Raw genomic sequence first — 24,059 nt, forward strand, 5'->3', positions numbered from 1 at the left:
GAGAGTTCCAGGAGAAAGCAAGTCTGCCTTTGTGCAAATGTAAAATAGCATACCCCATCTGGATCTCAGAAGAAAGGAAGGGCAGCTGGTCAGAGGCTACAGACAGGGAAATGGAACTCCACTGATGACTTCAAACCACTTCTACTACCAAGAGACATAGAAAAGCCCCAGGTAAGCACCTTTGATCTCTTTGATTCTTAGCAAAAGTTAGCATTATTTCAACCTTCACCAAAGTTCAAATTTAGCCTCTGGAGGTAAGTCCACCTGAAATTCTGAGCCTATTTGTGTACCAGAGTTAAGAGCACCATTATTTCTCTGCCTCTGGGGCCAAGATCAAGTTCAGAAATGAGGGGAACCACCCCTATAGTCCCCTAGCAAAAATACATGCCCTGAATCCAGGCATATGAGCACTCCAACACATGCAGGTGCACAATGTCCTGCCAAACTAGCCACTTGGATTCTTCAAGAGTCAGTCTTGAGCCAGCAGTTCACGCTTGTAATCCCAGCTACTCAGGAGGTGGAGATCTGAAGATTGGGGTTTGGTTTGAAGCCAGACTAGACAGGAAAGTCCATGAGACTCTTATCTCCAATTAACCACCAAATAGCCAGAAGTAGAGCTGTGGGTCAAGTGGTAAAGCACTAGTCTTGAGCAATAAAAAAAAGTTTGGTACAGCACCCAGGCCCTGAGTTCAAGCCCCAGGACTGACATAAAAATAAAATAAAATAAAATAAAAATTTGAAAGTGTGTCTCAGAAATTGAGAGATTTGTCCCCCTGATATTTACCTTTTCCATGTCTGTATTTTTCTTCATATTTTAAATTTTTGTGTTAATTTTTAATTTGTATGAAGGCTAGCTCCAAAAGGATAGAACTAATGTGTCATAACTTAAAAATTAAAATATATGCCATAATCACAGCCTACTCAATATTTTTGAAGTAGAGAATTTCCTTTTGTTGTTGTTGTCAGCCATGGAGCTTGAACACAACACCTGGATGCTGTCCTTGAACTTTTGCACTCAAAGCTAGCACTCCACCAACTTTGAGCCATAGCACCACTTCTGATTTTCTGGTGGTTTATTGGAGATAAGAGTCTCACAGGCTTTCCTGCCAGGCTGGCTTTAAACTGTGATCCTCAGATCTCAGCCTTCTGAGTAGTTAGGATTAGAGGCGTGAGCCACCAGCACCCTGGAAGAATTTATTATAGATAAATAAAAATGATTCTATCAGGGGCTGGGAAGGTGGCTCCGTGGTAGAGCGCTTGCCTTGCATGCCTGAGGCCCTGGGTTCGATTCCTCAGCACCACATAAGCAAAAAGAAAAAAGCCGGAAGTGATGCTGTGGCTCAAGTGGTAGAGCGCTCGCCTTGAGCTGAAGAACTGAGGGACAGCGCCCAGGCCCAGAGTTCAGGCCCCATGACTGGACCAAAAAAAAAAAAATGATACTATCATGAGTACACTTAGAATGATTCTGTTGGAGCTAGAGGAATAATCAAGTCTCAGAGGTGTCCCGTCAGAGCTATCATCTGCTGCTAAAGCAACCATCTTCCATTCTCGGTGTGTGCAGCACAGGCAGGTAGATTCCCTACAGTGATAGTATAATGTAATGATGATCATACTCTATCACATAGTTGTGCCACAATTAATTTATGTGAGGAAAGACAGCTCTGCTGCAAACAAGTGTGCTTTCATTCAAGCTTCATTCTTCAGGCAAGTGTGCTTTCATTCAAACTGTAACTATCTTTTTAAGAACAGCAGTGTTTCTAAAAAACCTAGCCCTTCTCTCTCCCTACCCCCACTCTTTTGGAGGTGAGCCCTCTCAGGCCAGAGAGATGGGATGATGTAAACTAGGTGACTCAGAGGAGGCTTCCCAAGAATTGATCAAATAAAAATCTCAGGTTCCCACTCTGAGGCTTAAAGGCTTGACCCCAGCTTGTGAAAGTCTGCATGGAAATAGCTCAGGCCCTGCCCTACTCTGACTGAGGTTTAAGGGTCACAAGGCTTTTCTCACTGTGACTCCAAGGTTCAATGACCTCCTGCTCAACTTCATTCCTACAGGGACACAAATGAGTCAACTGACTGCAAATCTGAGCCACTATCAGTGGCTCATACCTATAATCCTAGCTATTCAGGAGGCTGAGATCTGAGGATCACTGTTCCAAGCCAATCAGGACAGGAAAGTCTGTGAGACTCTTATGTCCAATTAACCACCAAAAAGCAAGAGATAGAGCTGTGGCACAGGTGCTAGAGGGCTAGTCTTAAGCAAAAAGCTCAGGGATAGTGTTCAGGCCCTGAGTTCAAGCCTCAGGACCAGCACCCGAAAAATAAAAACAAGGAAATCTGTTCTCATTGGGAGATAGCATTTTGCTCTTGTGTGTCTGTTTGTGGCTGGTGGACAGTCTCTATTGTGACCTCTGTATATAAGAAGCCCACATAATCTCAGGCTTCTCAGTTCACATCATAAAGGCAAGTTTGTTCATGGAAGTCACTTCTGAGAAGGGGACCACCTGCATCATCCTTCTTTTTTTGGGGGGGGTCCGGTTGTGGGGCCTGAATTCTGGGCCTGGGCGCTGTCTCTCAGCTCTTCAGCTCAAGGCTAGTGTTCTACCACTTGAGCCACAGCGCCGGCTTTTTTCTTTTTGCTTATATGGTGCTGAGGAATTGAACCCAGGGCCTCAGGCATGCAAGGCAAGCTCTCTACCACTGAGCCACCTTCCCAGCCCCTATCATCCTTCTTGTTAAGAGGAAGTAGGTAGACCAGGGTAAGAGACCTGGGCCCATGTCTACTTCCTTCATTCCAGTGGTGGCCTTGGTGACAATAATGCCAGCCTTTTAGATTGCAATGAGTTATGTCAAGACTGAGGGACAAAAAGCTTGGTCCAGACAAAGAAATGTTGTGGACTTCATTTCAAGAACTGGAGGTCAAGGACTCCCACCAACTCATCTAAGGCCTGCACCAGTGCCCCTCCCTGCTTAGGGGGTGGACATGTCCTGGAATAGGACTAGCTAGTGTTGAGGCAGGATAGATTAGAAAAATGAGGCATGGTAAATAAGAGCCAGGAATTCAGAAACAATGTGTTTAGAAACATAGAAACACTATCTTCTTTGCTTTAACCCTTACACTCCTTAATAAACTTCAGTATTAATGAGGGAAAAAAAAAGAGGAGCTTTCTCCACCTGACCTTGCCTGGCAACTGGGAATGTGGCTTAGTGGTAGAGTTCTTGTTTAGCATACATGAAGCTGATTCCTCAGTACCACATAAACAGAAAAGGCTGGGAGTGGTACTGTGGTTCAAGTAGTAGAGTGCTAGCCTTGAGCAAAAAAAGCTCAGTGCCCAGGCCCTGAGTTCAAGCCCCAGGACTGGCAAAAACAAAAACAAAAACAAAAACCACCCAAACATGTATCCTGGAAAAGCAAATACTTGAAATAATGACTCCTCCTGGCACAAAGTACTTCTCTCAAGGTTAACTACCTTTTTATGGCGGGATGCATCCTTTCCTGAAAGTGATACCCAACCATAATGGTCAAAATTTAAAAAGCAGGTTAGTCTTAGAGACCCAAAGAGCAAAGATAAACACTTACCTTAGAATAACTTTAAGTCAGAGTCTGCCTTTATCATATACAGAGAGCCCTGCTGACAGAGAGCGGTGTCTCCCTTTGAGCACCCACGCTCTATCTGTCAGAGTGGGCCTCTGCCTTTCTGCTCGACTGCCTGCCTACTTGCTTGCTTACTCAATAAGTTTTCTTACCATTGTGACTAGTCTGGAAATTCTTATTCTATGATCAAAGTCAAGGACACTAACTGGGAGTCCCTGCCTCTAGAATGAAACTTCAAAAATCCTCACCTGGAATCAGTGAGTGTCACCAGTGAACAGAAACTAGTGCTGGGATAGATAAGATGAAGGGAATGGATAAGATGAACTCCTCCCATCCATGTGGACCTTTGATGCCAACGGGACTTGAGATAATCAAGAGTCCATGGCACCATGGATAGGGATCAAGTGATGACTGAGGCTAGCAGCCTGGAGTGCAATGAGAATGAAAAACAGCCACCCTCCCCAGCTTGGTTTAAAGAGCACAAGTGAGGACTGATATGGGTTCTTGGGGTCTGCTTGGCTTGGGAGGATGGTATTTGAGGGTGACTAATAGCTTAAAGTTCCTGCTAGGAGGCTGACTGAATGCTCACTGTGGAGTAAGTACAAGCTCACATGCTTTACATAGAATAATCTCTGAATGATCTGGGCAAATCAATATTATCAGCCATATGGTGTACTGAGACCACACACCTAGAGAATGCACAGATGCAAGTCCAACACAAATCTGTGAGTTCTGCATCAGTTCAATCTCTATACCACCTTGGGATACTGCCCAGGCCCTAAGTCCAAGCCCCAGAAATCACACCAACACTCACACACACACACACACACACACACACAGAAAAGATCACATGGTTTGGTTTCAGTACCTAACTTCATTTGCTATAAGAATCAATTGATTTTTCCAAACCACATTAATTTCTCTTTCTGCTGCTAACAACTCCTTAATTCCCCTTTGGGGAAACCACGCCTTTTCTTTCCTTCCTTTCTTTCTTTCTTTTTTTATTGTTTTCATTTTGAATTTGGTATAATACACATGACATAAATTTATCATCTCAACCATTTTTAAGTGTGAAGTTCAGGGGTTGGAGGCATGGCTCAGATGATAGAGTGCCAGCCAATGAGTGAAAGCATCAGATACCAAGTTCAAGTCCCAGTCTTGGACCAAAAAAGAGAAAAAAGAATGTGAAGTTCAGTGGTGCTGAGTACATACATTAAAGAAGCTGATCCCAGAAGAATCAAAGGACACTTGCTAGAACTAATTCAAAGCAGTTACTCTCTTCCTGCCTCAGATGCCAAACACCCATGGGTAGACCACTTTATACCAGGTCCAGGACTTGGTGCAGGACTGACATCTATACAGAAGAGCTGAAGAAATGAGGCAGGGATCCTGGCACATGTTTTCCAAATCTGGATCCAGAAAGCCTGAAACCTTTCAATGCCATTCAGTTACTTGAAATCCCATTGGAGTTGTGTTTTCTGTGCTTGTAACTATAACTAGCTAAGGCTGAGGATGTAGATTTGTGGCAGAGCACTGATCTAGCATGCACAAGGCCCTAACTTTCAGTTCCAGCACTGTAAAATTAAGTGATTAATTAGCTAATTAACTAATTAATTGATCAACTAACTAAACAATTCTCATCTTGAACTCAGGTTGATAGTTGCGTGTGAAGTTTTATAAGATCTAAGAATGAGATTTCAAAATCATTACCTATCCCAGAGACCCCCCCTGTCCCCTCCCCCAACAAAAGACCCATAAATCTGTCCAGTGGTTAAGCTGAGAAAAATAGAAAAATGGCTTGTGGGCAAGGTGTATTTTTTAATCTACCAAGGGCAAAAAAAGAGAAGACTTTGTCATGGTTCAGTGACACATGGATGAACAGGCGAGAAGAAAATAATTGAAGTTATGTTATAGACAAGCAGTCCTGAGAAAGCCCACCCTCCCCTGCGTGGGTGGCTGGTGGATCTGACCACTGTGAAGGCTGCTCAGATGTCCATGCTGTGGTGGGACATACTTGGCAGCCAGAGTCAGCTTGTGATCCACACCAGCAGCACATTCTGCCTGAGTCTAGAAGACCCCGGAGCAAGAATCATTTCCCTCATGGACCTCAGAACACAGGCACAGAGAGCCTGTCCCTGGGACAGGGACATTCGGAGACATATTTGGGGCATTCTGGCTTTGGATGACAGCCTGAGAACTACAGGGGAAGACGTTTAGAAGGTGTACATGAAGTTCCGGGAGGGCACCCATGTGCTGGAAGTACTTTCTCTCTGAAGCCATTTTTGGTTATGGTTTTAAACCTAAAGACTGGAGGTTTGTTGTTGCTGCTGCTGCTGCTGTTTTTGGGATCCATAATTTTATAAGCCCACTAGGAACACTAGCAGACTTGTTAACGAACCTACTCCGGTGAGAGATCATCTCCCACGGCCAGCAGCTCTGTGCCTCACTTCTGGTAAGTAAATTGGGGCACAGGAAATAGAGGAGGGCCAGCTCCATAAACTGTGAATGTTCCCATGTCCTGCTCTTCTCGCTCCCAGTGGAGTCCCTTCACTGGCACCCATCTTGGGGTCTTGCCCCAGCCTCCTGCAGTCCCAGCCACACAGCATGTGGTCACTTCTCTCAGGAGGCAACTGGAGCCCACAAGGGGCCCTGAGAGCAGCATTCCTTCCTGCCAGGCTCTGGGGTTTGCTCATACCCTGAGCCCTAAAACCCACCTGAGGGCTACACAAGAGCCCAGGACCAGAACTCAGAAGGGCCTGACTCTGGCCTCCCTCTAACACTTTCTCTCTGGGGCTCTGGGGCTCTGTATCCCTAGTCTTCCCAAGACAGGGCTTGCCAGTGTCCTTCGCTGCACCTCCATGGCCTTGAACACACATACTCGACACTTGAACACCATGTGGAATTATGTATTGTTAAAATCAGTCTGTATGAAATGGGGGATATGTAATCGATGTTGTGAGGCAGGATAGGAGATCCAAACACTCAGCACCTAGAGTATCCACCAAGTAGCCCCAGTCCAGCTCCGGGAGAGCTCATCATGTTCCCTCTTTGCAGATGGGAAAACTGAGGCAGAGGCAGGACTCAAACCCACGACTGATAAGGAAGCCCCGATGGCTCTCCACTACACCACACACCACCTCTTCCAGCCCTAAGTACTCCCGAGAGAGGGCTTTCCACCTACACACAGCCTGGTGCCCCCAACCCAGCCTAGAGGCCTGGAGCTTTGCAGCCAGAACCCTGCCCCCACCCACACGCCCAGGCCCCACTAAGGCTGATCTCCTGATCTCCAACCACACTCACTGTGGCTCCAGCTCGCCCACCTGGAGAAACCCCAGGGGGGTGCGTGGGCGGGGGGGGGCGGGGGGGGCGGGGGGGGGGGAGGAGGCAATACTCACGGCTCCTGCAGGCCCAGGTGACTCCCCCGGGCGCATGGTCTCCAGGACCCCGGCCTCCTCGACAGCAGCCAGCGTAAGCTGCCTCCTCGCTCTGGGGCATCAGATTATTTTAGCACTTTGCGGAAGGAAAGGACGGAAACTGAAGTCACATGGAGAGCGACATGCTCAGCGACTCAGCTCAGGGGCTGGCAGGCGCACACAGCAGGCGTCTTAGGGGGAAGTGCAACCTGGGGGCGGCATGAGGAGGTGGGAAGGGGAGGGCTGCGGAGGGGGTGGCCTTGGAGAGAATGCGGGGTTGGTGACCTAGGCTGGCGGGTGTTTGTGGTAATAATCTTCTAGCCTCTTCTAGCCATGCTAAGCAGGCCCCCCAGGCTTTCTCTCTTCAGTGTTTTTTTTTTTTTTTGTCGGTCGTGGGGCCTGATCTGGGCCTGGTCTCTGTCCCTCAGCTCTTCAGCTCAAGGCTAGCACTCTACCACTTGAGCCATAGCGCCACTCCCAGATTTTTCTGTTTATGGGGTGCTGAGGAATCGAACCCAGGGCCTCATGCATGCAAGGCAAGCGCTCTACTACTGAGCCACCTTCCCGGCCCTTGTTTTGCTTTATTATTGTAGTTTTTTTCTTTTTTGGGGTGTGTGTGTGGGGGAGAGGTCAGAGTGGGGGGATAGGTATGGAGTCCTGGCCCAGGAAGTCTGGAGCACCAAGCTGAAACAGACTCTTTAGGAAAGGGCAGCACACAGGGTTTCCAAGGAGGAGTCCACAGGCTGGAAGTGTTAGGTTTTTAAAAAGAGGTAGCCGAGTAAGAACTGCACCACGCATGTGGTATTCAGGTAAGGGGTAGGTTTATTCAGTAGACCTGCTGGGACCAGGCAAGGTCGGCACTCCATGTGGCTGGCAAAAGAAAAACAGCCCCCGGTTTAGGCCTTATATAGGGTAGGGGGCGGGGAAGGGTGTGTCCAGGTAAAGGGAAGTGGGATCAGGTGGGAGAAAGGTGTGGCCACATCAGGTTAAGATGTGACCTCAGCAGATGCGGATGTGACCTCTTCCAGGTGTCCCAGTTGCCTAGGTAACGCAGGTACTGGGCGAGGTCTGTTCGCTGTCCAGGAATGGACCTTACAGGAAGGATCATCCATTCACTAGTATTTCTGTCCACACATCTTAGTTCTTATCAGTTATCTTATGGGCCCAGCACTGGCTTAAAAACAAGGCAAATGGAGATATAAGGAGTGAACAAATGCAGCAGTGGTACTCACTGGATACTACGTTGAAAATGAACTATACAACTTGTGGGTGAGGATGGGAGGGAAGAACTGGGAGAGAGTGAGGGAAGGGGCAACATTGTCCAAAAAGAAATGGACTTCAGTTGGGAAGGTGGCTCAGCGGTAGAGCGCTTGCCTCGCATGCATGAGGCCCTGGGTTCTATTCCTCAGCATCACATAAGCAGAAAAAGCCAGAAGTGGTGCTGTGGCTCAAGTGGTAGAGCGCTAGCCTTGAGCTGAAGAGCTGAGGGTCAGTGCCCAGCCCAGAGTTCAGACCCCACAACCGGACCCCTCCTCCCCCCCAAAAAAGAAATGTACTTTTAGTCGAGTACTGGTGGCTCATGCCTGTAATCCTAGATACTTAAGTTCAAAGCCAGCCTGGTCAGGAAAGTTTGTGATACTCATCTCCAATTAACCACCAGAAAACTGGAAGGGGCACTGTGGCTCAAAGTGGTAGCCTTGAGCAAAAGAGCTCAGACCCCAAATTCAAACCCCATAACCTATAAGAAAGAAAGAAAGAAAGAGAGAAAGAGAGAGAGAAAGAAAAAGAGAGAAAAAGAAATATACTCTTTACCTGACTATTGTAACTGTAACTGCTCTGTACATCACTTTTATAATAACAATAAAAAAGTAGTTTTTTAAAAACAGGAGAATGAAAAAGAAATGGAACTTGCATTATGAACTGCTTAGTACCATGATGATAAACAGCATAAATTTAATATCTAATTTATATAAAGTTCCCTGCTAGCTCTTGCCAAGAATTCAAAAGACAATTACAGGGGCTGGGAAGGTGGCTCAGTGGTAGAGCGCTTGCCTTGCATGCCTGAGGCCCTGAGTTCGATTCCTCAGCACCACATAAGCAAAAAGATCAAAGCTGGAAGTGGTGCTGTGGTTCAAGTGGTAGAGCGCTAGCCTTGAGCTGAAGAGCTGAGGGACAGCGCCCAGGCCCAGAGTTCAGGCCCCAGGACCAGACCAAAAAAAAAAAAAGATGATTACAAATGAATTATTAATATAGCTACCATGCTGGAGGGAGTGGCAAAAAATATGGAGTGTGAGGCAGGAGGATTTTGAGTTCAGGAGGCTAACCTAGGCTGCCTGGCTAGACCCTGCCTGAAAAGACAGAAAACAAAACCAAAATAATACAGCACGAAGACTTTGATGCATAGTATCTTAGAGCTCTTGTTTCTAAGCGCTGACCCTCTAGTGGAGAAGGTAAAATGTGTGCAATGCCAGTGTGTGCTGAGTGACAATATGGCGGCCATATAGGAACAGAGAAAGGCTCTACACATCCCTGCAATCTCACACCACCGCTGGTAGGCTCTTGCAGGGTTGAGGCGCTTATACAGCTCAGTGATCTGTGATGTGATGCTGTACAGCACTGCTGTCCTAAGAACACAGAAGCAGCCAGGCGCTGGTGGCTCACACCTGTAATCCTAGCTACTCAGGAGGCTGAGATCTGAGGATCATGGTTCAAAGCCAGCCTGGGCAAGGAAAGTCCGTGAGACTCTTTATCTCCAATAAACCACTAGAAAACCAGAAGTGGCGCTGTGGCGCAAGCTGTAGAGCGCTTGCCTTGAGCTGAAGAGCTGAGGGATATAGCGCCCAAGCCCAGAGTTCAAGCCCCAGGACCAAAAAAAAAGAACATAGAAGCAAGTTTCTTCTTTGTGCTTCAAGCATGCATGAAATCTCTGCTGTCTAAAACATTTACTTATAAGGCTCAGTTTATTGGCACAACCTTCAATAACAGCACTGGGAGGCAGGAAGATCACAAGTTGAAGGCCATCTCAGGCTACATTGTGAGACCTTGTTTTAAATAAATATATTGAAAAGGTCTTCTAATAATCTGTTGGCTGTCTTTCTAGGTTAGTAACTATGTTCTTTGCTATGCAGAAACTTTTTAGTTTGATGAAATCCCATTTGTCAAGTTTCTCCAGTCTGTTGTGCCCCTGAGACTCTTCAAAAAGTTTCTGCCAAGCTGGGAATGTAGCTTAGTGGTAGAGTGCTTGCCTAGAATGCATGAAGCCCTGGTTTGAAGCCTCAGTACCACATAAACAGAAAAAGTCAGGAGTGGTGCTGTGGCTCAATTCGTAGAGTACTAGCCTTGATAGCCTTGAGTAGTAGAGTGCTAGCTTTGAGCAAAAGGAGCTGAGGGACAGTGCCCAGGCCCTGAGTTAAAGCCCCAGGACTAGCAAAAAAAAAAAAAAAAAAAAAAGTTTCTGCCTATGTCTGGTGTTTATTTTACTCCCTCCTACAGTAACTTCAAAGTTTCAGGTATGACGTTGTGGCCTTTGATCAACTTTAAGTTAATATTTGTACATGGTGATAAACAGGACTCTACTTTTAGTTTTCTGCATACATATGCCCACTTTCCCCAACACCAATTATTGAAGAGGTTTTTTTCCCCCCACTGTATGTCTTCAGCTCCCTTATCAAACATCAGATGACTGACTCCCTACATTAAAGCAAAGACACAAAAAATGGTAGCAAAAGAGACATAACGAGCAAAGAGATTCCACTCACCAGCAGGGGTTAATCAGGGAAGTGAGCAGCTCAAATCTCACAATACCTCTGGAGCAAAAGAGTGTGAGATCTACTCCAAATGGATCAAAGACCTCGAGGTAAAAGTAGATACCCCAAAAATGTTACAGGAATGAATAGGGCAGACATCAGTGCTCCTTGGCACAGGTTGAAACTTTCTTAATAAAGACCCAGAAAGTTTGGATAAATAGGATTGCATTAAACTGCAGAGCTTCTGCATGGCAAAGGACATAGCTAGCAAAATATATAGAAAGCCCACAGAATAGGAGAAGATCTTCACCATCCATACAAAAGGCAAGAGCTTCATATCTAAAATACACTTAGAGCTGGGAAGGTGGCTCAGTGGTAGAGTGCTTGCCTCAGATGCATAAGGCCCTGGGTTCAATTCCTCAGCATCATATAAGCAAAAAAAACCCGGAAGTGGCGCTGTGGCTCAAGTGGTAGAGCACTAGCCTTGAGCTGAAGAGCTGAGGGACAGTGCCCAGGCCCAGAGTTCAGGCCCCAGGACCAACAAAATAAATAAATAAATAAATAAATAATAAAATAATATGCTTCCAAAACAAATCCTCAAAGAAATAGCCACCCAATTAACAAGTAAGCTAAAGATGTAAAGGACTTTTCTGGACAGAAAATAAGAATGGCCAATAGGCACGTGAAATGCTCAACATCTCTGGCCATAAAAGAAATGCAAATCAAAACAACATTGAGATTCTATTTTGCCCCAGTAAGACTGGCCATTATCAAGAAATCTAGTAACAACAGATGCAAGTGGGGATATGGCCAAAAGGGAACATTACTACACTGTGGATGGAAGTGTGAACTTATTCAGCCACTCTGAAAAGCAGTATGGAGGTCCCTCAGTGTATTTCTTCAGTATCCACCAAAAAGACCCACCTTAAAGCTTCAGAGGGCACAACCAGAGCAACAAAGGCAGTGCATTTCATCTGGAGAATGGCACAAGAGAGGTGTAAAAGAAAATTTCATAGCCACCAACCAGGCAAAGGTGCCTGCCAGAACTGTGGGGCCATGACACACAAGAAGGACTGCTTTGAGAGACTCAGATGAGTTGGCAACAAATTTACCGGCAGATGAGCACATGGAACCTTGGCTGATGTTTGACCATTACAGGAAGAAAACTCACTGGAATGGCTACAATCCAGAGGAACACATGTGAAAATTATGGGAGAAGATGCCAAAGTTGACCTGGCAAAAACAAACGCTGAAAGCCCAGAAACTACAAGAAGAATTAGCCTCAGGAAAATTAGTGGAACAAGCTAGTTCTCCAGAACATGAGTGGAGAGAAGAGGAACCAAATGCTCAGATGGAAAAAGGTCACAACAGTGAAGATGAGGAAGAAGATAAATAACTACACAAGATATTGACATGCCTGGGCAGAATTTTTGACTCTAAGAGACAAATTATGGTCTGGAATCTCAGGATTTGAGAAGATACTGCAAAATATTTGAGAAATTTAGCCTACTGTGATCCAAAAACTAAAGCAGCAAGAGAAAATTCTTATGTCAGTACAGAGACAAATCCAAAGTATGTTATGCAGAAGAAAACTTCATCAGATGCAGAGGAGATACTATTGCAATGGTACAGACACAGTTGTTTGCCTGAAAGGCCTATGACAAGGGCTCAGAAGTACATCTGTAGGCAGATCTGACAAAATTAGAACTGTTGTATAACAACTTCAAAGGCAAAAAAAAGAAGATTTCGAAGAAAAGCAGAGCCAGGTGCTGGTGGCTCACACTTAGAATCCTAACTACTCAGGAGGCTGAGATCTGAGGATCATAGTTTAAAGCCAGACTGGGCAGGAAAGTCCATGGGACTCTTATCTCCAATAAACTAGTCAGAAAAATCTGGAAGTGGTGCTGTGGCTCAAATGGGTAGAGTACTAGCCTTGAGCATAAAAGCTCAGGACAGCATCCCCAGGCTCAGCACCAAAAAACAAAAAAAAAACACCAGAAAGAAAGCATCCTGTAGAGTGGCCAAAAACACCTGGATGCTCCTCCAGCTGAGTTGCTCTTAGTCTACATGGATCTCTACATGGAGTACTCAAGTACTCAAGGTATGGGGCCATCCAGGGGCAGAAGCAGGCTGTAACCTGTGCCAAGTATGAGGTGGATACGAAGATCAACAACCACACATACACATCTGGGATCTTACTGGAAAAAAGGCCAATGGGGATACAAATGCTGTCACTCAAGTATTCTTATTGCACTGGAGAAGCAGGAAAGGAGATTCTTAACTCTGAGGAATGTGTGATAAGTAATGAGACTGGAAGAGTCCATGAAGAAACCACAAATGCTTGTGGAGATGCACCAAGAAAAACTAAAGGAAGAGAAGAAGGTGGGGGAGAAGGAGGAGGAGGGAGGAAGAAGAGAAAGAGGAAGAAGAAGAGGAAGAAGAGGAGGAGGAAGGAGAGGGAGGAGGTGAGAGGAAGAGGAAGAAGAGGAAAAGGAGAAGGAGAAGGCCAGGCATTGAGGCTTACGCCTTTAATCCTAGCTACTCAGGAGGCTGAGACCTGAGGATTGCTGTTCGAAGTCAGCCAGGGCAGAACAGTCCCCATGTGACTAATATCTCCAATCAATCACTCAAAATTCAGAAGTATAGCTGTGGGTCAAAGTGGTAGAGCGCTAACCTTGAGCAAAAGAGTTCCTACCAACAGAGTTGTAAGCTGTAAGCTATGAGCCTGACTGCACAGTTTAGGACCTTCTAGTTTGGCTGGGTGCTTGGCTGGGTACTCCTTTTACAACTCTAAGGTATACTGCAGAAAGATGGGAGTACTGACACTCCCACACAAACCAGAATTTCTTTGCATTTTGGTGGTCTGGCCAGTAGTTGAGAGTCTAGAGGCAGGGCCTCTCTTGGAGCCTGGACCTTGGTTGTGTTTGTTCCCACCCTCTAGAAATAAAGCAAGAGTGGATCATGCAGCAGCTGATGGAGATGCCAGGGGGCCAGAGGAACCAGCATTTCCCAGAGGGGAAGCCAAGTGCCTCTTGGGCTGGTGCCTCTCTATGGCCTCCTACCCTTCAGCTCATCACCTGCCAGGGCGTGTCATCCAGTCTGTTCCTATCTGTGAAAACACAACAGCATTTCCCTACTCTGCTCTCTCAGGAGCTTTCCTTGCTTGGGAAGGCCTGTCTCAGCCTGCCCATCCAGCCCTCCCCATCTCAAAGGCATGCCTTGGGCTGGTTCCCCTCCTACTCTGGGAAACCTCCACCTCAAGCCTCCTCTTCTTCTAAACACATGATACTAATGCTAAAGTTTAGACAGCCTTGTGACAGCTCTTAGTTGTGATTTAAAATTTTCTATTTGTTTTTCCAACTACACTGTAAAGTTCTGAGCATAGTGGCCATGTGTTACTCCAAAGACCATGCTGCACATACAGAGGCTCATAAACATTTGCTCAAAGAAGAAAGGAGGAAGCTAAGCATTGGTGGTTCGTATTTGTAACCCTAGTTACTCAGGTTGCTGAGATCTGTGGATCAAGGTTCAAAAGCCTGTGCAGGGAAGTCCATGAGACTTTCATCTCCAGTTAATAAGCTGGAAGTGGAGTTGTGGATCAAATGGTAGAGCCTTGGGTGAAAAAGCAAAAGGACAGAAACCCAGGCCCTGATTCCAAGCCCCAGTACTGACATAAAACAGCAAAAAGAAGGAGGAAGAGGAGGAAGAGAAAGGGAGAAAAGAGAGGAAAGAACAGTAGATCTACCCTGGTTATGATTCTCTATGTATTGCCTTCTGAGGATTGTTTTGTGTTTTTTCTTTCTTTTAAAAAAGGTATTTATTTATAGCAAGCCTGGGGATTGAACTGAGGTCCTTGTGGTTGCTAGGCAGGCACTCTACCACTTAAGCCATGCTTTAGCCCCTTGTCTTCTCTCTTAAACTAAGCTTCATATTAGTTTGTCACCTGTGGCATTTCTCAGTCTCCCAAGGAGATAAAAGGGAACCTGAGCATCTGTTCATCCTTCTCACTGTTCTGCCAGGCGATAACCAGTTACTGCAGAACCAGGGGAGTTGAGGAGACTTATGAAGGAGACTGTGAAGGGCACATATGCAAGTGATAGAGAGGCAGGGGTAAGTTTCCCTTCCGCAGAGCACTCCATATAAGAGAGGAGAAAGTTCATAGTGCCCAGCGGTACCACGGTAGGAACTGGCTTGGTTCCTCTTGCTCTTATCTCTAGTGTTTTCTGCTGTTGGGCTTTCTGCCTCTGACACACACAGAGCAGCCTTGCCAGCCTGACTTTCACCCTCTGCCTGGGCCCGAGCTAGCAGCTCCCCCACTTCTCACAACCTGGGCACATGACAGGAAGGGAGTTTCCTTTGGGGCCTTAACTAGGAATTGTTCTGCTGCCTGACATCAACCAGCTGCTGAGCAAGAGTCTTCAGAGTTTCAGTTCCTTCATTTGGATTGAGGTTTTAAAGAACCAAAAAATCAAAACCAGAAAGGAGAATGGCTGCTACCCACAGTGATACTACCCACCCAGCACCCCATGATGCTAGTCCTGGAAAAGCTCAGGGGTTTGTGCAGAGACCCCTAAGCTTTGGGGATGGAAAGGGGGTCAAGGCTGGCTGAGTGTCCTTCCTGACATGTTTATTCCTCTTTCCTAACCATCTAGAAGATGAGATCTGTTCCTGTTGTTCCCTGTTGCCCATGCTCTTCCTCAGCCACCAACTCCGGTGACTTACCTCTGTGGGGACACCCCTCTTCCTTTTCTGGAGACATCAAAAGTATTGACATACAATCAAGCCAGGCACCAGTGGCTCACGCCTGTAATCCTAGCTACTCAGGAGGCTGAGATCTAAGGATGTTGGTTCAAAGCCAGCCTGGGCAGGAAAGTCCGTGAGACTCATCTCCAAATAAAATCACCAGAAAACCAGAAGTGGTGTTGTGGCTCAAATGGTAGAGCTCTTCAGCCTTGAGCTGAAGAGCTGAAGGACAGTGCCCAGGCCCAGAGTTCAAGCCCCACAACTGACCAAAAAAAAAAAAATCAACATACAATCAAAGATTTCACATTGTACAAAGAGAGCAAGATGCTCATAGAAGCATCCTGTCAACACCACGGCATGGCTAGCAGTGGGACAGTGGGGAGATAGGCCACACAATAACTATAGAACTGATCAGGTCAGCATGGGAAGAAATTGTGGGAAACAGGAAGTGTTGGAAGCTTTGTGATGGAAGAGAACAACAGTGGGAGATTTCCAGCAAGACTTTTTGAAAGACCTAAACTAGAATGTCCAGTCAGAGACTGGAGAAGACATGAGGACAATGACAATCAGGAGAAGACCACGTTGAGGAGGGGCATGGCATCTGTTGTTTCTACAGGACTCTGTCTATGGCTCTGTCCAGCGTTCCATGGGATCCTAGGCATTGAGGATTTTCCCTGGGACACTGAGTCTTGGCAGGCTGGAACTATGATCTGTTCATATTTGTATGTGAACAAGCAATCCTCAGTGTCAGGCCTTGTAGGGCCTATGCTTGCTTTAGAGTACGTGGAGAGGTTGAGGACCCTGGAAGTCATTTGTTGGTCATTTCGAAGTCCTTAATCATAACTGAAAAACAAACACCAGAACCCTTAGTAACCTAAGGTCTAAGAATTCTAAGAATCACCCTCACAATCATAATTGCCCTGTCCTTTATTGGCTACACCCCCTGCCCCATTTCCCCATTTCCTCTGTGGAAGTCCTCCTGGCAGCTCTCCATTCAAGCCAAGCAGGCTTCTGTCTTTGGCTTTTACCTTCCTGTGTACCCCACACAACACAGCACACTCCGTAACTTCCCTTAGGCTTCTGCTCAAGGGTTACCTCCTCAAAGAGGCCTTCTCTGACTAAACCACCAAACAGTTCCTTCTCTTTTTTTTTTTTTTGTTTATTTTTTGTTGGTGGAGGGGCTTGAACTCTGGGCCTGGGCGCTGTCCCTCAGCTCTTCAGCTCAAGGCAAGCGCTCTACCACTTGAGCCACAGCGCCACTTCCCAAACAGCTCCTTCTCGGTCACTTTCTTTTCCCTACTTTTACAGTATTTAAAAAAAAATTATCTTTAAGTAGTTGTAGAAAGGCATTTCCATTCCTTCATAGTATTTTTTTAACTTAGATCACTTGCCAATATTTCACATATATGTAGTTGTTAATTATGTGCCTGCCTCCCTCCACTATGTGTCCTTGAGGGAAAAACCCTTGTCTGTTTATTCATGACTGTATCATAGGCCTTACAACAGAACCTGATGTAGACCAGCTGCCTATAAACGTCTTTGGACTCCATGAGTGTGGAGAGTGAGAGAAGAAATGGTTGATTTTACAAAGAGAAGTTTCAGTAGGGTGATGGGGCCGGGAGCCAGGTGCACATGTTGATTAGTTACTGAATGGTGTTACTGAAGTAAAAACAGGGAAGGACAAATGTTCTTTCAAGAAATTAAGTTTAAAAAAAAAAGAAATTAGGTAATTTCACCAGCAATGGTGTTACCTAGAACCCCAGCCACTCTGGATGCTGGAATGAAGGATTGTTTGAGCCTAAGAGTTCAAGAAGAGCCAGGGCAAGACAGACTCTAGATTGAGAGACAAGGGGAGAAACAAGAAAAGGAACATAAAAGGAAGAGGAAGGAAAGAAGAAAATAAGAAAAGAAGGAAGGAAGGAAGGAAGGAAGGAAGGGAGGGAGGGAGGGAGGGAGGGAAGGTGGGAGGGAGGGAGGAAAGAAGGAAGGAAGGAAGAGAGGGGGGAGGGAGGGAGGGAGGATTAAAGGAAAAAGGGAAAAGGAAGTGAAGGAGGGAAGAAAAGAGAAAAAGAAAAGGGGGAAAGGAAGGAAGGAAAAAATGAAGAGAAGGATCAGTATATTCATATACAATGGAAGTATACCCATTGTCCTTGGCAGGGTAGGGCAGGGAAAGAAGAGTAGAGATGGGACAAGTATCTGTACAGTGATGTTTAACCTTGGCAAAAGAGGAAAACCCACTTGGTGCATATGAAATCAAGGCAGTGTGATAAGGAAAGGAAAAGAAGACCCAAAGACAGGGTGATCCTCAGCAAGGACCCATTTGGAAAATGGCAGGCATTATGGGGAGACTCAGCCTGTATTGTTTTATGATCACTCATGAGTGTTCTCACACCTGGTGGGGGAGAAAGCAGATTTTTTACAAAGGGCTCACAATCATAGCTGCCTCTGCCCAGGGATACACATGACCCACACACATACCAGTGAATGCTGGGTGTGCATTAATAGTCCCAACTTACAGAGGAGAAAATCTGGCCTCAGACTGCCTTGGTGACCTGCTCAAGGCCACACAGTAGTATCAGAACCAACTTAGTTTTGGGAATAGTCATTGTTTTTTTCAAGCTTCTGATTCCAATAATATTTTATGGCTACTGGTAAAGAAGGGCAAAAAGAAGAAATCATAGGCCCACATCATGCAGATGGTGCTCATAGTTAACATTAAGGCATGTTGCCATCCAAGCTTTTTCCATGTATAGAGGTAATGCTATATTTGTACATACATGTCTATAAGGTGGGGACCTGATTCTGCCTACTCTTTTGTAAGTTTCATATACAATTTATAATAATATATTGGGGGGGCTGGGAAGGTGGCTCAGTGGTAGAGTGCTTGCCTCGCATGCATGAGGCCCTGGGTTTGATTCCTCTGCCCCACATAAACAGAAAAAGCCAGAAGTGGCACTGTAGCTCAAGTGGTAGAGCACTAGCCTTGAGCTGAAGAGCTATGGACAGTGCCCTTGACTGACCAAAAAAAAAAATTATCTATCTATCTATCTATCTATCTATCTATCTATCTATCTATCTATCTATCTATCTATCTATCTATCTATCTATCTATCTTCTCTATCTACATATCTATCTATCTATCTATCTATCTATCTATCTATCTATCTATCTATCTATCTATCTATCTATCTAGAGAGAGATTGCTTTTCTATTCCTTACATTCTCATGGATGTGATTTTGATAGGCTCCATAGTATTCTAGCACATGAACATCTAGCCTAGACTACTGGGGTCCTCTTTTGTGTGGCTTGATAACACAGATACAGAGCTCTTCTCCTAAATTCGACAAAGGAGCGGAGACTTTCAAAGATCACAGTTTTTCATGGTTTAGAGAGGTAACACATTGTGGGTGCCTTATATTACCTAATTCCTCCAACAGGGTTCAGAATCAAGACCACCAATCAATGCGTAGTGTTTCCACAGTAAATGTTTTTTTGTTTGTTTTTTTTTGGGGGGGAGGGGTCTGGTTGTGGGGCCGGAACTCTGGGCCTAGGCGCTGTCCCTCAGCTCTTCAGCTCAAGGCCAGTGCTCTACCACTTGAGCCACAGCGTCACTTCTGGCTTTTTTTCTTTTTTGCTTATGTGGCACTGAGGAATCGAACCCAGGGCCTCAGGCATGCAAGGCAAGCGCTCTACCACTGAGCCACCTTCCCAGCCCCTCCACAGTAAATGATAAGTACCTACATCCAATAGAAAATAGAGTAGCTTTTCCCACTTGAGCTTAGGTTTTGTAGACAAGTGAGTTTTCACCAAAATCACACACACACATAAAAAACAACAACAAAAAAGCCAAAAAAACAAAAAACCTCTTTGGTTTTCAGAGCTTTGTAGAGTTCAGAATTGTGGACTCCTATCATCCTATCAAGAACTGAAACCTGCCTTCTTCCCTGCCTGGCCTGTGTTGCCAACAGCTGTGGCATAGTGGCATGGCAGTTGAGAGGCGGGCACGCCCATGAGGCAAGTTTTGGCTGCTCAGAAAAGCAAAGGAAGCCAAAAAGTGGTGGCGAGTTCCTAGAACAGGGAGGGGTACAGGAGCAGGGGTCAGCTAGAGGTTCCAGAGATGTGAGGAAATAAAGCTTGGTCACACACCAGAAGGGCCTTGCCAGAGTGGGACAGAGGGCAAACTGCCATGAAGTAGAGGACCAGAGCTCCCAAGTTCATTTCCCACCTAGAAGCTCTCCATGTTAGGGATAAGCTCCCAGAGGGTCCCCTGCTGGGTCTCCTGAGGCCCAGAGAAGGAAGGAAGGGCAAAGGCCCAGCAGCTGCCTGCAGAGGGGTGCACAGCCTGGCACAATTTCAATGGGCCAAGTTCTTCATCCAGTGTGGCTTGCTATCAGGTGGCAGTAGGGTCAATCATAGTCAGGGATGTTGGGGGATGCAGTGGGAGGTGGAATAGGGGGCTCCAGAGCGGGAGAGGCCTTACAGGGGCCAAAGGTGATTTGCTAGAGCCCCTTTCGGCTAAGGAGCAAGGTAAATGGCTGGGACTGGGGCTTCTGGGTGGTGCGAGGCATGCTGGGAAATGTGGGTTTTAATTGGCAGTTTAGCCACAAGTTGGGGCTGGAAGGGTGAAGTAGAGGAGGGGGGACTGGTGAAGCGGAAATGGAGGAGCAATCACTCTTTCTACACCTACAAACCAGAAGAAGCCAAGCTTATCAGTTATCATCAGCTTAGCTTTATCACCTCTCCCCACAGTCACCAAGATCACTCACATCAATGTGATTCTCATTCATCTTGTGAACCACTTCCTCCAGGACTGTTTTCAAATGCCTCCTTGCACCCTCCCTCCCTCTCTTCCTCCACACACACACACACCCACATCCCCACACACACACAAGCCTTGGGCCTGGGCTCTCCTCTCTCAGTTATTCCCCATTCCTTCTAAAACACAAGACTCACCTCCCCAGTACCAAGGAGTAACGTCCCACTCTATTCAACCTACTGTATTTCTACTTATGTAAAATGCCTCCTAACTCTTCTAGAACTTGGACTCCTGGCTGTAGTGACCGTCTACTCGACCAGCGAGGAAGAACGACTACCACACCAGGAGTCTTCTCAGATCACGCTTTATTGGAGAGCCTTTTAGTTGTAGGAGAGCTTGGGCGCGAGAGAGCGTGCACCCGAAACACAGCCGCTTATATATGAGAATCGGAACGCGGGTCTTTCTATTGTTGGTCGCCTGCCTTTCACCGTCACCAGGTGTCATGGGATTGGCTGGGAACTCTACCTGGCTCGTGCACGCGCACAGCCCAGGCGTCCCGCCAAGCACCAAGTGGGCGGAGTCTCGCCTCGGCTCCCTACACCTGGCAGCTACACTTGCCCAAATCACAGCCAGCCCTGGGCACCACATCATGGGAGTATTTAAAACTGTGAGAATAGTATACAAGGGGAAAACAAGACAAAACATACCCACAAGGGGTTGGAGATTTAGCTCAGTGGAAGAACACTTGCCTGGCAAGTGCAAGGCCCTGAGTTCGGTCCTCAGCTCTGGAAAAGAAAAAGAAAAAAAAAAAGATAACCACAAATGAATAAGGACATGCTCTGCTAACTGCTTTCTTCTTCCTGACAGCACTGGGCTGCAAACTTCCTGATTCTCTGAGAGCTTCCTCCATCACAGAGACCCTCTGACACGAGTGCACTAAAACAAGAACAAATTTACTTACATTCAGAATTCACAGGGAGAGGCTGTAGGTCAGTGGTAGAGCACTTGCTTAGCATGCTCCAAATCCTTGATTTAATCCCCAACACTGGAAACAAAAAAAATCTTATGACTCAATAATAATCCAATCTAGAAATAGGTGAAGGATGTGAACTTGTGTTTCTCTGAAAGAACTACTGAAGGAGGGCACCGGTCCATGGCATAACTCACTTCATTTTGTCCTCTTTTGCCCAATTTTCCTCTTTAGCTTTTTTTTTTTTTTGTCGGTCATGGGGCTTGAACTCTGGGCTTGGGCGCTGTCCCTCAGCTCTTCAGCTCAAGGCGAGCACTCTACCACTTGAGCTACAGCGCCACTTCCGGTTTTCTAGTGGTTTATTGGAGATAGGAGTCTCACGGTCTTTCCTGCCCGGGCTGGCTTTGAACCGCGATTCTCAGATCTCAGCCTCCTGAGTAGCTAGGATTACAGGCGTGAGCCACCGGCGCCCGGCCTCTTTAGCTTTTTTTTTTTGTCCTGAGTCTCTCTCTTCTGCAGAAATTGAGGAACACTGATAGACATCTTGTGACAAGAGACTGACACTACTGCCAAGGAACAGCAAGGCTTGTAAGACAGATCACTCCAAGATGAGCTAACCTCTCAAACTGAGGCAGTTACCCATAATGCTGAGGCTTCACCTCAGAGGAGGAGTAATCACCTCATAAGGAACAGATTGCTCCTTTCAAGTGATGACAGCAATAATAACTTCTCTAGGACCCTCCCAGAACCAAAACTGAGGGAATAATCAACCAGGACCAATGAACTGGCTGGACAACCGACCCCCCCCCAAAAAAAAAAAGAGTTAACATCATTTACTTACTAGTTATGTGATAGAATATTTACAGTTTCACTTATATTTACTATTCAATGTATTCAAAAATTCTAATTCTATATAATTATAATAGCAAATCCAATTCTTTGAATTATTGAGAAGAAAATAAAGCTTTCTGAACTTATACTGTTTTACAGGTTGATTCCTGTGTGTATATGCCAATAACAGGGCTTGAACTCAGAGCCTGGGTGCTATCTTTTAGTTTTTTCACTCAAGGCTTTGCTCTACAACTTGAGCCTCAGCTCCATTTCTGGCTTCTTTGGTGATTAATTGGAGATAAGAGTCTCATGGACTAGCCCAGGCTAGCTTCGAACAGCAATCCTCAGATCTTAGCTTTCTGAGTAGCTAGGATTACAGGTGTGAGCCACTAGCACCTGGCTTGTTAATTCTTTTTTTTTTTGGGGTCCGGTCGTGGGGCCTGAACTCTGGGCCTGGGTGCTGTCCCTCAGCTCTTCAGCTCAAGGCTAGCGCTCTACCACTTGAGCCACAGCGCCACTTCCAGCTTTTTTTTTTTCTGCTTATGTGGTGCTGAGGAATGGAACCCAGGGCCTTAAGCATGCAAGGCGAACGCTCTACCACTGAGCCAACTTCCCAGCCCCTGGCTTAATTCTTAATTTTATGTTTGGTACACAATTACTTTACTTATTAACATTTATTGTTTGTTAATGCTTCTCTAATATTTTGAGCATGAGCCACTGGTGCCCAACAACAGATTGGTAGCCAGCCAGTAAAACTAAGTTTAAGATAATTTCAGTAAAATAATATTTCTTTCTACCTGGGAACAAGTCAGCCATATGGATTTGTTGAAAATAATTAATAGAAAGTTTGTGAAATAAAAAATTTGCATAAACTGTCCTATTTTAGGTTCAACTGGATGGATTATCAGAAGTTACCTACTCCATGGGTAGATGGCCTCTGTGCTTGTTTCACACTTAGAAGACCATGAAAACAATATATACTTCAGAGAATTTTAATGAAACATTGTTAATTCTGTAAATCTTGTAACCATGCCTGACCCATGCACGTGTTCATTGTTCTTGGGATTGTTGATGGGTTAATGAGGGTAAAGTCACTTTACTTGTAATAATTATGGAAGCAAAAGTAGCTTTGGGCAGTGATTCAGATGAAACAAAATTAAGAAACCCAAAAGGTGAAGTTGGCACTGGTGGCTTGCCTATAATCCTAGCTACTCTGGAGGCTGAGACATGAGGATTGTGGTTTGAAGCCAACCCAGGCAGAAAAAAATCTATACCACTCTTCTCTCCAATTAACCAGCAAAAAAAAAAAAAAGATGTGACCCAAGCAATAGAGTACCAGCCTTGAGCAAAATAGCCAAGCACCCAAGCACTGAGTTCAAGCTCCACTACCTGTGCGTGGGAATGTGCATGCGTGTGCACGCACGTGCACACACACACACACACACACACACACACACACACACATACACACACACACACACACACACACACACACACACACACACACAAGCAACTCCAAGGGCAGGAGCTGGGGATAGGAGACCTTGCCAACTTCGGGCCTGCTGCAAATATATACAGAGTATGAAGAACCCAAGCTTCACTACCTGCCAGCTGGACAAAATCGAGCAAGGTGTGTCGCTTCTCTGTGCCTTCCTCAGCTGGTGGTTAAGGCCCTCCACTCCAGTGCTCGGTATGTTAGCTAATGTTATTGCTGCTGGCAGTTCCATCTTCCAGGGAGCAGCAGGGGAAGTAATAAGGGGAACTGCCACTCTCAATCTAAATTTGGCCAAAAGGAGGAATTGGTTGGCAGAGTGGAAGTACAGAAAGCTTGGGAGAAAGCGGCTGCTGTCTTCAGGTTGGTGGCTGTGAGAAGTGATAGGACAATTGGATGTGTTTGTTGAATTTAAATTCTTTCCAAATATTACAGAATAAGACAATAGGAAGAAGCTCAAAAGTTTTTAATACCTTTTTCACACTTGTCATCTTAGCTATTCATGAGGCGGGGTA

At 45.8% G+C, this 24,059-nt stretch overlaps 1 protein-coding gene and 1 pseudogene across 3 annotated transcripts in view; one reads left to right on the forward strand and one right to left on the reverse strand.

Annotated features, from left to right (window-relative positions):
* Positions 1 to 23,753, reverse strand: part of Nrros (negative regulator of reactive oxygen species) — a 31,928-nt gene extending 8,175 nt beyond the window's left edge. Inside the window, exons 1-2 of one of the 3 annotated variants that reach the window (XM_070029933.1) lie at positions 23,657 to 23,753; positions 21,213 to 21,296 (exon numbers count right to left, since the gene is read on the reverse strand). The gene's annotated coding sequence lies outside the window, so the exon portion shown is untranslated. Of the gene's footprint in view, positions 1 to 6,987; positions 7,096 to 21,212; positions 21,297 to 21,418; positions 21,496 to 23,656 lie in introns of those variants that run through there. The other 2 variants (XM_070029934.1, XM_070029932.1) reach the window with 2 other exon arrangements.
* On the forward strand, positions 7,022 to 21,081 carry LOC138831844 (pre-mRNA-splicing factor SLU7-like; annotated as a pseudogene).
* Positions 23,754 to 24,059: the final 306 nt, after the last annotated feature.

The sequence above is a fragment of the Dipodomys merriami genome, unplaced genomic scaffold (assembly GCF_024711535.1).
Source record: "Dipodomys merriami isolate MVZ:Mamm:240054 unplaced genomic scaffold, mDipMer1.0.p SCAF_2, whole genome shotgun sequence".
In the NCBI taxonomy this organism is placed as follows: domain Eukaryota; kingdom Metazoa; phylum Chordata; class Mammalia; order Rodentia; family Heteromyidae; genus Dipodomys; species Dipodomys merriami.